Genomic DNA, 14573 nt, shown 5'->3' with positions numbered 1-14573 from the left:
TCTGTGTTTTATGTGATCGGGTTGATTAGTTTGAGTTCGGAGAGGATTTGGTAAGAAATGAGACACTTAGTCTCTTTTAAGAAGGTTTAAGTTGGAAAAGTCAACTGGATGTTGACTTATGTGTTAGAGAGCTCGGATGTGAGTTCCGATGGTTCGGTTAGCTTCGAGAGGTGATTTATGGCTTAGGAGCGTAATCAGAATTGGTTTTGGAGGTTCGGAGTAGAATTTAAGCTTGAATTGGTGAAGTTGATATTTTGGAGATTTCCGGTTGATAGGTGAGATTTTGATATAGGGGTCGGAATGGAATTCCAAGAGTTGCATTAGCTTCGTTATGTCATTGGGATGTGTGTGCGAAATTTCAGGTCATTCGGACGTGGTTTGGTTTTGGTTTTTTATCAAAAGCGTATTTTAGAAGATTTTAGAAACTTAAACTTGAATCCGATTTGTTTTGAGTAATTTGATGTTGTTTGAAGTGATTTGATGATTGGAACAAGTTTGAATAAAGTATTGGGTCATGTTTGTACTTTTGGTTGAGGTCCCGGGGGCTTTGGGATCATTTCGGGTGGTTATAGGAGAATTTGGAACTTGGTTGCAGCAGCTGATATTGCTGCTTCTGGTGTTTTCGCACCTGCGGTTTGGGGACCGCAGGTGCGGTGTCGCACGTGCGGAAAGGGAGCTGCAAAAGCGGATTCGAGAGGTTTCGTCAGTAACCGCAGATGCGGTAGGGGAACCGCACCTGCGGAGTCGCAGATGCGGCGAGTGAACCGCAGATGCGGTTTGGCTGGTTAAATGAAATTCCGCAGAAGCGGATAGTTAGACCGTAGAAGCGGTATCGCAGAAGCGGGTTTTGGACCGCAGATGCGGAAAATCCTGGGCAGAAGGTATATATTTCATCCTTCGCAATTTTTGAAGGGTTTAACCATTTTTGAACTCGGAATTGGAAGCTTTGAGCGATTTTGAAGAGAGAAATCAAAGAGACTTCGTTGAGGTAAGGATTTTGGACCCAAAACACACTTCTATGGTAATATTTCATGGATTGGGACTGAAATATAAAGAATTAAAGGACTAAAAATGGAGGTTTAGGGCTTGAGTTTAAGAGGGATTAAATTGAGGATTTGAGGGGTCCGATTCTTGTGTATATATGAACTCATGGGGAGACAAGGAAGCTAATGATGTGAAAATTTCTGAGTTTCGAGAGGTGGGTCCGGGGCTCAGGTTTTGCTAATTTCGGGATTTTTGGTATTTTCGATTGTTTTCGCTTGGGCTTTGTTCCCTTAGCATATTGTGACATATCGTTCTGATTTTGGATAGATTCGACGCGCGTGGAGGCCGATTCGAGGGTCAAAGGCGTCGCGAGCTAGAGATTTGGCTGGTTCGAGGTGAGTAATGATTTTAAATGATGTCCTGAGGGTTTGAAACCCCAGATTGCACATCGTAGTGCTATATTAAGGTGAGACACACGCTTGATGACGAGCGTGGGGTCGTGCACTATTGAGGATTGTGACTCGGTCCGTCCCGATTAATGATTTTACTGGATATTTGACTAAAACTTATTTGTTGTCATCATGATTTGGGCAGATCGCCATATTTGAGCTTCGTGCCAACTATGTGAACCCTGCGGGGATTTTTATTACTATTTCCTCATTATTTTGACTTATTACTTGAACTCAGTCATGTTATTTTCCACTGTTTTACTACTTAGTCATTTTTACTCAATTTTGGGACTTAAATGATATTTTAAATGATGTTTTGGGCTGAGAAATACTGTTTTACTAATGCCCGAGGGGCTTGTGATGATTTTCGGACTGAATAAGGCCGAGGGCCTAGTTGTGAGGATACACTGATACTAATATGAGGCCGAGGGCCTGAGATACGTATATACGCCATGAGGTGGCTTGATTGATATGAGGCCGAGGTCCTAGATTTGATGCCACGAGATGGCTTGATATTGCGCTTGGGCCGTAAGGGGCCCCTCCGGAGTCTACACACCCCCAGTGAGCGCGAGTACCCATTGTGATGTGAGATTGAGCCCGAGGGGTGGAAATTGTTGATATTGTGCCCGAGGGGAGAACTTCTATGTGTTTACTTTGCCTTGATTGTTTGTCAATTACCTGTTTATTTGTTGTAGAAGTATTTTCTTTTACTTTTCATTGGTTTACTACTTACAAATTACTTATTTAACTGCTTCATTATAGAATACCTTGTGTATACGAGTTTTTTTACTTTCGATCATTATTTATATTTATTACTCACTAGGATGGAGTACTCACATTACTCCATGCACCTTGCATGCAGATCCAGGTGCCCTAGAGGCCGAGTGAGAGCTTTTCAGTCGTTCAGCATTTGCCGGGGATTTTGAGGTAGCTGCATGGCGTCCGCAGCCCTGATTTCTCCCTTCTAACTTATTACTTTTCCGCATTACTAGACTATCTATGTAGTAGGTTGTTCAGACTTGTATTAGAGGCTCTAGACTTGTGACACCAGATCAGTGTGGGCTGTGTAGTTTTTATGTCTTGTTGACTTTCGCATATCTAACTTGCTGATTTACATACTTATTATGATAATTGGTAATTAAACCATGTTAGCAAATGATTTATTAAGAATGAAAATGGGTTGTGGTTTGATAGTTGGTCTGTCTTGCCTAGTAATGTGATAGGCGCCATCATGACCGGTATTTGGGATAGTGACAATAGGCTCAACCGATTCTAAACAGCCGGTGGAGGAGTGATGCCTTGAAAATCGTCCAAACAAATATGCATTGACCGTTCTATAGTGGAGGCTGAGTTTATAGCCTCAGACAAGGCCGGTGAAGAAGTTGAATGGCTCCTAAATTTTCTTGAAGATATTTCATTTTGGCACATATATGCATATATTGCGATAGTCAAGAGGCAATAGAAAGGGCTAAGAGCATTATGTATCACGAAAAATTTCGTTATATATGATGAAGCCATAAAATCGTTAGGTAACTATTCTCTAGGGGATTATCATAATTGACTACGTGAAGTCAAGCGATAATGTGTCGGATCCACTTACAAAAGGCCTAACCAGAAAGGTAGTTGAAAGGTCATCGAAGGGAATGGGACTATGTCCAAGGACAAGTCATTGTGACGGTAACTCTACCTATAAGACTGGAGATCCCAAGATCTAGGTTCAGAAGCTCAAACAAAGTCATTAATGAAGCTTTAACATTGACAAATAAATTGTTTTTTTGTTCCATTCTCGCGATGAGACAATGTTCAGTACCAAGGATAAAATGTTAAGGCTTTTTAATGGTTTTTAAGTTTGATACAAGGTATATCAAATAGTGTATCTACGGGATTACACGTTTAGGAATCACCTATGTAAGTGCAAAGTGTAAGCCGCTTCAAAGAGATTTTAGTAAGGCCAGTTCTCTATGCACTTATAAACCAGGCGGTGTTCATGGCTGAAACAAATACAACAATGAGAACCAAAGACGGTTAAGAGTTGATTGTGTGACTTATGGTTGTCTAGGTATACACTAAAGTTCGACGGTTCAAAGATATCAAATCTACCGATTGACCGAGTATATCCAACATAAGTTCACTATGAAAAGTTCAAAAGGAAACCTACTTATCCAGATGCGATTAATCCTTACTTGCAAATCACACAACTTTTTATGCATGTTTTCATCATATTGCCATTCCCCATTAATGTGGGGGATTATTGGATTTTTTCTTTAAAGGGTGTGAATGGGAAATGGAAGAGGTACCTCTTGGATTGCACCCTCTTCATCTCACCTTTCATTGTCTATAAATTTAAAGGCTTGGCCTCATTTTTCACACATGAATAATCAGAAAACTTCTCCCCACTTTTCTACATTGCTGCATTATTTTTCAAATAAATATAAGTGTCAGTGTGATTTACTCCGTTTGTTGAGTCCGCTGAAGTTCTATGGTTTGTAGTGCCGCTATCACAGAATAGTTATTCCGTTCTATCCTGGAAGGAATTAGTCCATAACCTTGGACAACAATGAGGTTATTGAATTCCTTAATAACACACAAGAAACTTGTGGGCTCGAAAATTATTTTACATTATATTTTATTGAACTAACATTTCTTACTTCTCTGATTTTCTGGTTTCGAACGCAGATACCAACAAGAGATAAAAACAGTGTTGTAATCCCTTAATTTCACTTCCAATGATACTCTTGACTGCTGATATATGAATCTAGTTATTCAATGACCTTATGCGGATTAGCGGTTTAGCTTTTATGTACTCAACATTATATAAAATTGATAAAGGAACTATGTATATCCTAACATTATTTTCAAAGTCACATATAGGAATAATGCGAAAATTGATTCTTGTTGGGAAAGCACGTCTAGAAATAAAAAATGAACAAACCCTACAAGTTTGATATGTAAAGCAGTACGTTTTATTATTGTGCCTTTTTCTAAAAACTATTGCGTCTTTTTCTTAAAAATACTACACCATTATAGCACAAAGGATATACCTATACAAATTGCATCAGTTAACAGTGACATGATAGGAATCGTACGGGAAAAATAATATGAAAAGGTCCATAATAAGACATGAATTAATGCAATGATAATATATTATCATCCAAACACGCAAAGGCTAGCTTTTTCTTCAATACAAATATATCAAAAACTTAACCATAATCTCGCCGAAGTCCAAACCCACCTAACAGAGATCAATATGAATGACCTCTTTCTATCTTTTTTAAGCAGAGAGTTTGGAAGAAAAGGTTAAGAAAAATTTATCCATAACCGGAATTTACAACAACCAAATCAATAGATTATACGTGTCCTTTACATAAACGGTTATCACTTAACAATAGTTAATTTATACACATTCCAACTATATAAACCAATAGGATGGTTTGGAGTAAACAAGGAGGGTAAGAGGGTGTTTGGCTAAGCTTATAAGCTGGTCAAATTGGCTTTTAAGTACTTTTTGGCTTATCTATATGTTTGATAAATATCCAAAGTGCTTATTATTATTGTAATAGGGATTAAATAGGAGATAGAAGTAAGTGAGCGGGGGCAATTTATAAATAGACAAAACAGAGGAGAAAGACGTGTATAAGAATATATGTTAGAATCTCTATATTAGTTAGTAGAAAAAAAAGGATTCTAGAATATTCAGATCTCTATTCTCTCTCTTGAGTCTTCTTCTTCTTTCTCTTTCTCTTCTCTGTAAATCTACAGCATTTGAGCTGATAAGTTGAATCAATGAAGACAACACATGTTTGCATGTATAGGAGTGTGTATTAGCTCTCTTAATTAGCTCAATTTGACATGGTATCAGAGCAGCGATCTGACAACTAGGGTTCCGACGAAGATTCCGGCGATCGGAGGAGAATTCTGGATAATCAAATTTAGACGAAGTTCACACTTGATAGACATGACGGGAAATGAGGTAACTCAACTTGAACACAATCATCCACTCTTTCTTCAAGCTTCAGATGCTCCTAGGTTAGTATTAGTCCCAATAAAGCTCACAGGGCCAGAAAATTATGCCATGTGGAGCAAGGCGATGAAATTAGCTCTGAGGGAAAAATGTAAGCTGGGATTTGTGGATGGAACGTGTGTCAAAAATATGTACAAAGGAGAACTCGCAAAACAGTGGGAAAAATGTAATACAATTGTGCTCTCGGGGATTGGTAGCACAGTTGTGAATGAATTGATGTCAGGAATTGTGTTTGTGTCAAATGCAAAGAAAGTATGGAGTGATTTCAAAGAGAAGTTTGATAGATGCAGTTTAACGAGAATCTATCACTTATGGACAGAAATAGCTACTCTAAAACAAGGTACAGATTCAGTAACAACCTATTATTCTAGAATGAGCGATTTGTGGAATGAATTAGATGTGATGGCCCCTAAATCTTCCTGTGATTGTGAGGAGTCTAGACCTTCACTTGAACTTCTAGAGCAAATTAGGTTACTGCAGTTTCTTATGGGTCTGAATGAGAGCTATAGCAATGTTAGGAGCAATGTTCTCATGAGGAGACCAGCTGTGTCAGTAAACGAGGTTTATGCGATAGTAATTCAGGAGGAAAGTCAGAGATCACTAGGAGTTGGTGACACAAACAGAGATCCCCTCACTATGATGGCAGGAAAGACTCAGGGATTCAAGCCACCTAAGAAGTTTGGGTTGATATGTGAACACTGTGGCTACAAAGGGCACTTGAAATAAAATTGCTACAAAATCATTGGTTATCTAGCAGATTTCAAAAGAAAAAAGAAGTTTCAGAGTGGAGGACAAAAGACCTATGCTAATTCAGCAAGCACTGAAGAGCTGGGGACAACTATGAATCAATTTCAAGGACATGTGTTAACTGAAGATCAATATAATCAGCTATTGGGACTACTAAACAAACCACCAGCGGACAATGCTCATCCAACATGGAAGGTATAATTTCTCTATTATCTAGTGCTTCAATGGTAGATTGGATAATAGATTCTGGAGCTACGCTTCACATTACTCACAATAAAGAGGTCCTAAGTAATGTTAAGAGTATGGAGGGCCAGAGTAACACTGGAGTGCAATTACGAATTGGAATAAGAGCAAAGATAGAACATACTGGAAATGCAGAAATTTTAGCAGATCAGTTGGTAAAGAATGTGTTACATGTACCTGATTTTAAGTTCAATCTACTGTTGGTGTCAAAGCTTACTAGGGATCTCAGATGTTGGGTCAGCTTCTACCTTGATTTCTGTCTGTTTCAGGAACTCTTTAGTGGGAAGGTTCTGGGGATTGATAAAGAGTCAGCAGGCTTGTACTTGTTGAATAAGCAATCAGCAATGTCGATGTTAACTGGTATGATTCAGAGAAAGGAAACAGAATCTGGTCTTTGGCATCTGAGGTTGGGACATGCAACCATGAGGACTGTTCAGCAAATCCCAAGCATAAAGAATAAAATTAGTAGTAGTGAAGCTGGTGACTGTGATATATGCCCCTTGGCAAAACAATGTAGATTACAACTCCCCATAAGTACTACTAGTTCAACATCTATCTTCCAGTTAATTCATCTAGATGTTTGAGGCCCTATAAGGTGCCTACATATGATAGGAAGCAATATTTTGTCACTATTGTGGATGATCTTAGTAGGTACACTTGGGTTTGTCTAATACATTCTAAATGTGAAGTGATAGTTGTGTTGAAAATTTTCCTTTCCATAATAAAGAATCAGTTTGTTGCTACTGTGAAGTTTTTAAGATCTGATAATGGTTCAGAGTTTTTCAATTCTAAGTGCAATGAACTGTTGGCTTCACATGGTATTGTACACCAAAGTAGTTGTGCTTACACTCCACAATAAAATGGCATTGTGAAAAGAAAGCACAGGCACATTTTGGAAATGGCAAGAGCACTAAAATTTTAGAGTAGAGTCCCCATTAGGTTCTGGGGAGGATGTGTGAAAACATCAGTCTATTTAATAAATAGACTGCCTACACCAGTTTTGCAAGGAAAAACTCCATATGAGCTATTATATCAGAAGTAACCTAATGTTGATCATCTTAGGATTTTTGGATGTTTGAGTTATGCAAGCAATCTACCAAGAAGGAACAAATTTGCTCCTGGAGCGAATAAAACAGTTTTTCTTGGTTATTCTGATACTCAAAAAGGGTACAAGCTGTATGACTTAGACAATCAAAGTTTTCTTGTCAGCATGGATGTTACCTTTGTCACACCTCCTTTTCACCCGTGCCACCTTAAAAGGGCGCGGAAGGGAGTTTTTTCCACTTAAAGGACAATCGAAATGGGATTTATTTATTTATTCAGAGTCGCCACTTGGAAGATTTAGGGTGTCCCAAGTCACCAATTTAATCTCGAGTCAAGGAAAATATTCGACTTTCCAAATGAAGTCTGCGAACCAGAAATTCTAAGTAAGGCATTCTATTGACCCGAGGGAAGGTGTTAGGCACCCCTGAATCCCGTGGTTCTAGCACGGTCTCTTAAACTGTTGTAATGGCGAAAATATCTGATTTTAATACATGTTCAAAAATTATAGTGCAATTTTAACTTTTAACCGCTTATTTGTTATTATTATTTTATAGAGAATTGCAACATCGTGAAAATATATCTCGAACCACGTCACATCAATGTACCCGTGGTTATCGACATATTTCGACTCTGTTGGGATTTTGATTTTGATCACATAAATGTGCACCCGAGTTTTAAGAAAATTAAATTATTATTAAAGGCGCGCCTAAAGCGACTGGCGTATCACTTACTTTGGGTAGGGCCGTGAAAGTTTGCTAAATGGTCCATTCCGAAGTCTAAGCAATTTTTATAGTAAATATTTACTGAGGGCCCCGCAATTTGTGATTCACTATGGCGAGGCACACCTCCATTTTATTTTAAAAGGATCGTCCTATAGTAACTATGTTTTTCTATTTCCGTCCGTCTCTAAAATAAAATAAGAAAAAAAAAGTACCTAATTTATTTACATGCTTGCGGGTTATTAGTTAAGATCCGTATACGATTTGTTAATTCTGAAAGTGATGCAATAAGGGCGATCCGTTTGCCATTTATTGGGCCCAAGTCACGTATGTGAGGTAAAACTGGACTCGGGCCATCCTTAATCCAATAGGGCTAGTTAATGGTTTCTACACATTCATAGCTTGTAAAAAATGGTATCATTTTATTAACAAGTTTCTTCAAATTTAAAGTGGTGTTCTACTGGAATGTAAGGACTTGGAAATCTAATTAAATTTTTTTAAAACCATTTACATGCATTAAATTAACTACTTTACTTAAACAATATTCCTATTAGTTTCCGAAACAGGTCATTTGTTCAATGAGATAACTATTGAATGTTTGATAATAATCTAAATGGCCTAACATGCTTTTGATATATGCTATTTGACAAATAATACTGAAGTAACAGAACAAGAGTTACTATATCATCAATCCTTTTAACTAAACATACATGGGCAGTTTTCTTACTAAACTATTGCAAAAAGGTATGTCCAGTTATACATAAATAAACACTTACATGATTCTAATGATAAAAAGTATTCTAATACGTATACAAATAAATAAACAACTATAATGAATTTAAAACTTCAACTCTTTACTTCTTTGTATTCATGCTTCAAGTTTTAACCTACAAAAACCAGTGTATCAATTTGTGTACCTGGTATTTGAAAAGCAAAGAGAAGAAGAGGAGGATCAGTGTAGAAAGCGGCAGTAGCATACACAGCAATACATCAACAACCAGTAAATCCAGGAAATACTAAAACTGAAAACCAGCAGTACCAAAATGAAACACAGACAGATGCAAGGACACAGTCTTCTGATTTGTTATACACTCAAGAAAAGCAGCCTGAACTCTTAATGTAAAAGTTCAGCCTTAACACTCTTAACTCTTAGTGTAAAAGTTCTGATTATTTTTTCTGAATTTGTTTCCTCTCCTTTTCCAGTATTTCCGATCCCTTTCTCTTTCAGTCTGCTCCCCTTTTTATACAATCTGTCCGGCCTTTTTTTCCTTTCAAAAAAATCAAAATTCCCCACTAAAAATCTGCTCTTTTTATTTTAAATCCCACTAAGGAAGCCTTTTCCCTGATTTTCAGCCCCCATTACCTCTTGTTCCCCATTAATGTATTAGTTAATACCCCCATTAACAAAGCACTAATACTAAAATATAAACTTAACTGTTTCAATCCCAAATTGCCCCTGAAAACCCTTAATATTACTGCCCTCCTAACACAAACACTATTGCATTACAACTTTTAAAAGCTGAAATCTGTTTTCAACCTTAACAAAGATTTAAAATTTAAACCTGACTTTCAAATGTACCCAAACTTATTTCTGATTACTGAAGGACTAAAGTTAGAAATCAATTGGAACAAATGAACTTGGAATTAAATCAATCTAGACTTAACACAACATAGAACTTAACATAATCCGTAAAACTGAAACTGAAATATTTAATCAATATGCACATGAATGCAAACATCAGGAATACAAGTTCATTGTCATTAGGGTGACAATGCCCTGAAACCAAATGGCCACCGATCAAATATACACAACAACGTTTGACAAACTTTCTATTTTAACAAACGAGAGTGAATTAATTGACGAAACGAATTAATAGACTACTTACAACGACTGATACTAAACAATCAGACCCCAGACAATTAAGCAATTCACAGGCAATTTCAGTGGTATTGACAGAAACATAGATTAACTGGAAACTAATTAATCGACGCAACTCATTAATCGATTATACAAATTATAACACATAACTATCATATCGAACCTAAACAAATGACAGAATTGATCCTATTGAATATGAACAAGGTCAATTGACCAAAAGAAATTTTAAAATCAATACAGCAGAGAAACAGATATGTAGAGATGCAAATACGAAGGAAAGAAAAGGAAATACCTCATAATAACAGAATTATACGGACCCAGTCTTCGAAACTCTGATTCGGACACTTTGAGATTGAACAGACCTTAGTCGAAGTATTCTCAACTGAAAATACTTCGATTAAGGTCGATTAGACCCCAACCTTTTATTAAATTTGGACAGATTCCATGATTTGGAATATTAGGGTTCTTGAAGGTCTAATTTGGGGCTTGATCATTTCTGGTCAGATTTGAACCAAACCAAGTTTGGTTTGGTTACAAGTGAGGTCAGGAGAGTGACTGGTGTGATTTTGGGGTACATTAGGGTAGTTTTAGGTTTTGCTCAAATCTTCAAATGAAGATTCGAGCAGTTCCATGAAGATTCGACCTAAACTACTACCGGATCTATGACGACGATAGTCAGGAGAAGCTATGGTGTTAATTTGGTAGCCACCGGAAAGGGTTGGGTTTTCAGGCCAACCTTCAATCGAAGATTCGAGACGTTGGGGCCTGATTCGAGAGATATGGGTTATGGATTTGGAATGGGGAGGTTAAGAGGCGTCGAGGGTGTTAAGCTGGGGTCATTTGGACCACCGGAACCGCCGTGAGGCGATTTCCGGTGGGCGGAAGACGGTGGTTGAAGGAGGCGGACATATCTGATCTTTGAAGGTTCAAAGACGAAGAGGTGAAGGGGGGTATGGCTTTGGGGGGTGTGGGGTATGGTTTAGGACTTATATACGGGGTGAGGTAATTGGTCCTGGCCATTGGATGAGGTGGGATCGATGGCCAGGATCTTTTGTTAAGGGGGAAACGGTGCCGTTTGATTAAATGAGACTGGGTCGGTCTCTAGGATGAAGTGGGTCAGGTATAGAGGATTGATCGGGACCGTTTTAAAGGGAAAAGACGGCCCTGATTGATTGTAAGCATACAACGTCGTTTGGATTAATGAAAGGACTGAACTGGACCGTTAGATCTGACTGATCAATGGTCCAGATTGAAAGCATCCAAACGACGTCGTTTGGGAGATGGCTGAGAGGCCTGGTCCTAGACTGAGTTATTACACACATTGGGCATGCTCTTTTGGTTTAATTGTGAAGCCCAAATCCGTTATTTTCTTCACTTTTTTGCACTCTTTTCTTTAGAGAAAAATTCCTAATTAAATAACAACCAAAATTAAACTACACAGATATTAATTAACACTTAATGACAATTAACACACAAATTAAAACATTTAATAAAATCACACGATGACAACAAATAGAATAAAAATGCATATTTTTGTGATTTTCGCTTTTTAAAACCAAATTATAGTTTAATTAATTCTTAAAGGCTCAAGTAATCCTAAATATGCATGCAACAAGTATTTTTGTATTTTTAATTAAACTGCAACAAGGTAAACATTTACGGACAAAATAATTACTAAAATGTCACGCAAACTCTCAAGATTGTACCCGAAGGTAACGTGCTTTATTTTTCGATTTCTTTTGGAGTAATTATCGTGAAGCAAAAATCACGTGCTCACAGCTGCCCCTCTTTGACCGAAAACATGAAGAGTTTTCGTACAAAGATAAAGTGAGCGGATACGAGCGATTTTTTGCCTGTTGGAATACTCCGTGTGAAGCATTTTTTTTGAAAAGGATTTAACTGAACCTTTGCTTCAAAGGTTTCCTACATATCCCTGGCTAGAAGGGAATCAGGTTAATGTAGTTCGGGAAGTTTTGGTAGCTGGGACTACCATGGAACTGTGATTTTGCCGTTACTGTTGCTGCATGCTGTTGCTACTGCTTTTTGATCTCCTTATTACACTGTGCCAAAAAAAAACAAGAAGTTAGACTAAACCAGGAATTATAAAATCTTTATCTATCTTCCACTTGCTCTAGTTGCCTTGCTTTCTCGTCGGCTTGTGTTTCCTCTGGTGCTTTTCTTTCAAAAACTGTTGGGGATGACACTGACCTCTTGCTTTTCTTAACACAAGTTTTATTATTCCGCTCTATTTGTTGGGGACACTGCTTCCTAAATTAAAACTTGTTATGCTGGGGATTTATGTTGGACTCCTCCTCATTACTGACTTCTGTTTGATCTTGAAATGTACTCCTCTGTTTTTCAGGCGGGCTCCTGACTTCAACAACTTCTTAAATTTTAACACCTCCATTCTCCAGGCGGGCTCCTGACTTCTTCAACTTCTTAAATTTTAACACTTCCATTCTCTAGGCGGGCTCCTGACTTCGACAACTTCTTAAATTTTAACACCTCCATTCTCCAGGCGGGCTCCTGACTTCTTCAACTTCTTAAATTTTAACACCTTCAGGCTCCTGACTTCAGCAACTTCTTAAATTTTAACACCTCCATTCTCCAGGCGGGCTCCTGACTTCTTCAACTTCTCAAATTTTAACACCTCCATTCTCCAGGCGGGCTCCTGACTTCAATAACTTCTTAAATTTTAACACCTCCATTCTCCAGGCGGGCTCCTGACTACAACTTACAAATTTTAACACCTCCATTCTCCAGGCGGGCTCCTGACTACAGCTTACAAATTTTAACACCTCCATTCTCCAGGCGGGCTCCTGACTTCTTCAACTTACAAATTTTACCACCTCCATTCTCCAGGCGGGCTCCTGACTCCAACTTAAAATATAACAACCTCCGTTCTATAGGCGGGCTCCTGACTTCGACAACTTTTTAAAATAATTCATCCTCCATTCTCCAAGCGGGCTCCTGACTTCAACAACTTTCTCAAAATAATTCAGCCTCCATTCTCCAGGCGGGCTCCTGATTTCAACAACAACTCTGAAAAATAACACCTCCATTCTCCAGGCGGGCTCCTGACTCCAACTTAAAATATAACAACCTCCGTTCTACAGGCGGGCTCCTGACTTCAACAACTGCTCAAAATAATTCAGCCTCCATTCTCCAGGCGGGCTCCTGACTTCAATAACTTCTTCCTTCAAAATTGGTGTTTTATTCCTCTGAAAATTGCTGGGGATAACACCGATATTTTATTTCATCAATGTGCCATTTTCCTTCTTCAAAGACTATTTCCTTTAAAGCTGGTGCTTTCACATCCTTGAAACCTACCGGGAATAACACTGTTGGAGAATTATCTTTCTCCATTTAACAATGGTAGGGATGATACTGATTATCTTGCTTCTTCCAAGATTGCTTTTCTCTTAAAACTTGTATCTCCCTTCTCGTATACTACTGGAGATTTTTCTTCCTTCAACACTTGTGTTATCTTCTCTCTTTCCCAAATGGCTATCTGATTTTAAGAAAATTTTTTGCCCCGGTTTGATAATCTTCTTTGTGGCTCTGTCTTCCTGCGGTCAATAATATTTCCTTTCCCTGTTCCAAATCAAAGAAAAATTTGTTAGTTTAAAACGGGGTGAGTGGTCGTGCCACTTCTGCTGGGGATGATTTTTCCCTTTTCTTTTCCCTGCTTTGCTATAAAACTTGCTGGGGAGAATATTGATTGTTGGGGCTGATATTCCTGCTGGGGATGATTTTCGTTTCTCTTCCTTCCCCGCTCCGTGTTGTCCGACCATGGTGGAGCTTGGTCGAGAATCTGTCGGAGTTGTTCTAGTATCTCGCAAATCTGCTGGGGATCATCTTGGAATTTGATCCATAACTTTCCTTGGAAATTTGGGACTCTTAGGATCTAGACCCATGCATTATTTGGTCTTGCGACAAACTTCTTTTCGCTTTGTCGCCTTATCTTTGGCTTGTCCTTTTCGCATTTTGCCTTGCACCATTTTGGCAACTGGTAGTAAGCTCTAAAAATCCTTTTCAAAAATAAAATGTTGGGGAAATAAAATCTTTTAAACCAAGAAATGAAAGAGTGATAATTTTAAAGATAGAAAAAGAAGTCTTTCTGAACAAACGCTGGGGAAAAAGAAAACAAAAGAACTTATTTGAATGATATAACCAATCCCAACGATCATGTCGTGCATTTCGGTTTATCAACCCAGTCTATTTGTATCAATCAATCTTTCGGATGGCTTCATCTCGCTGGGGATAAATAAATACTCAACTTTTGCCAAATGTGGACCTTTTCCGCCAATCTCGCCTTGTCGCCTCATAGTGCCCTTCGATGGGTTTTCACTAATAAGACTCTCTCATTTATCTCAACTCCCGTCGCCTCATGGTGCCTGTGAAGGTTTTCACCGATATGACTTTCTCATTTTATTTTATTTTTCAGCTGGGGATTGGAGCATTGTCGATATGACGCTCTTTGTTGG

The sequence above is a fragment of the Nicotiana tabacum genome, chromosome 7 (genome assembly GCF_000715075.1).
Source record: "Nicotiana tabacum cultivar K326 chromosome 7, ASM71507v2, whole genome shotgun sequence".
In the NCBI taxonomy this organism is placed as follows: domain Eukaryota; kingdom Viridiplantae; phylum Streptophyta; class Magnoliopsida; order Solanales; family Solanaceae; genus Nicotiana; species Nicotiana tabacum.
The sequence above is the reverse complement of the archived record's forward strand: the minus strand, read 5'-3'. Positions refer to the sequence as shown.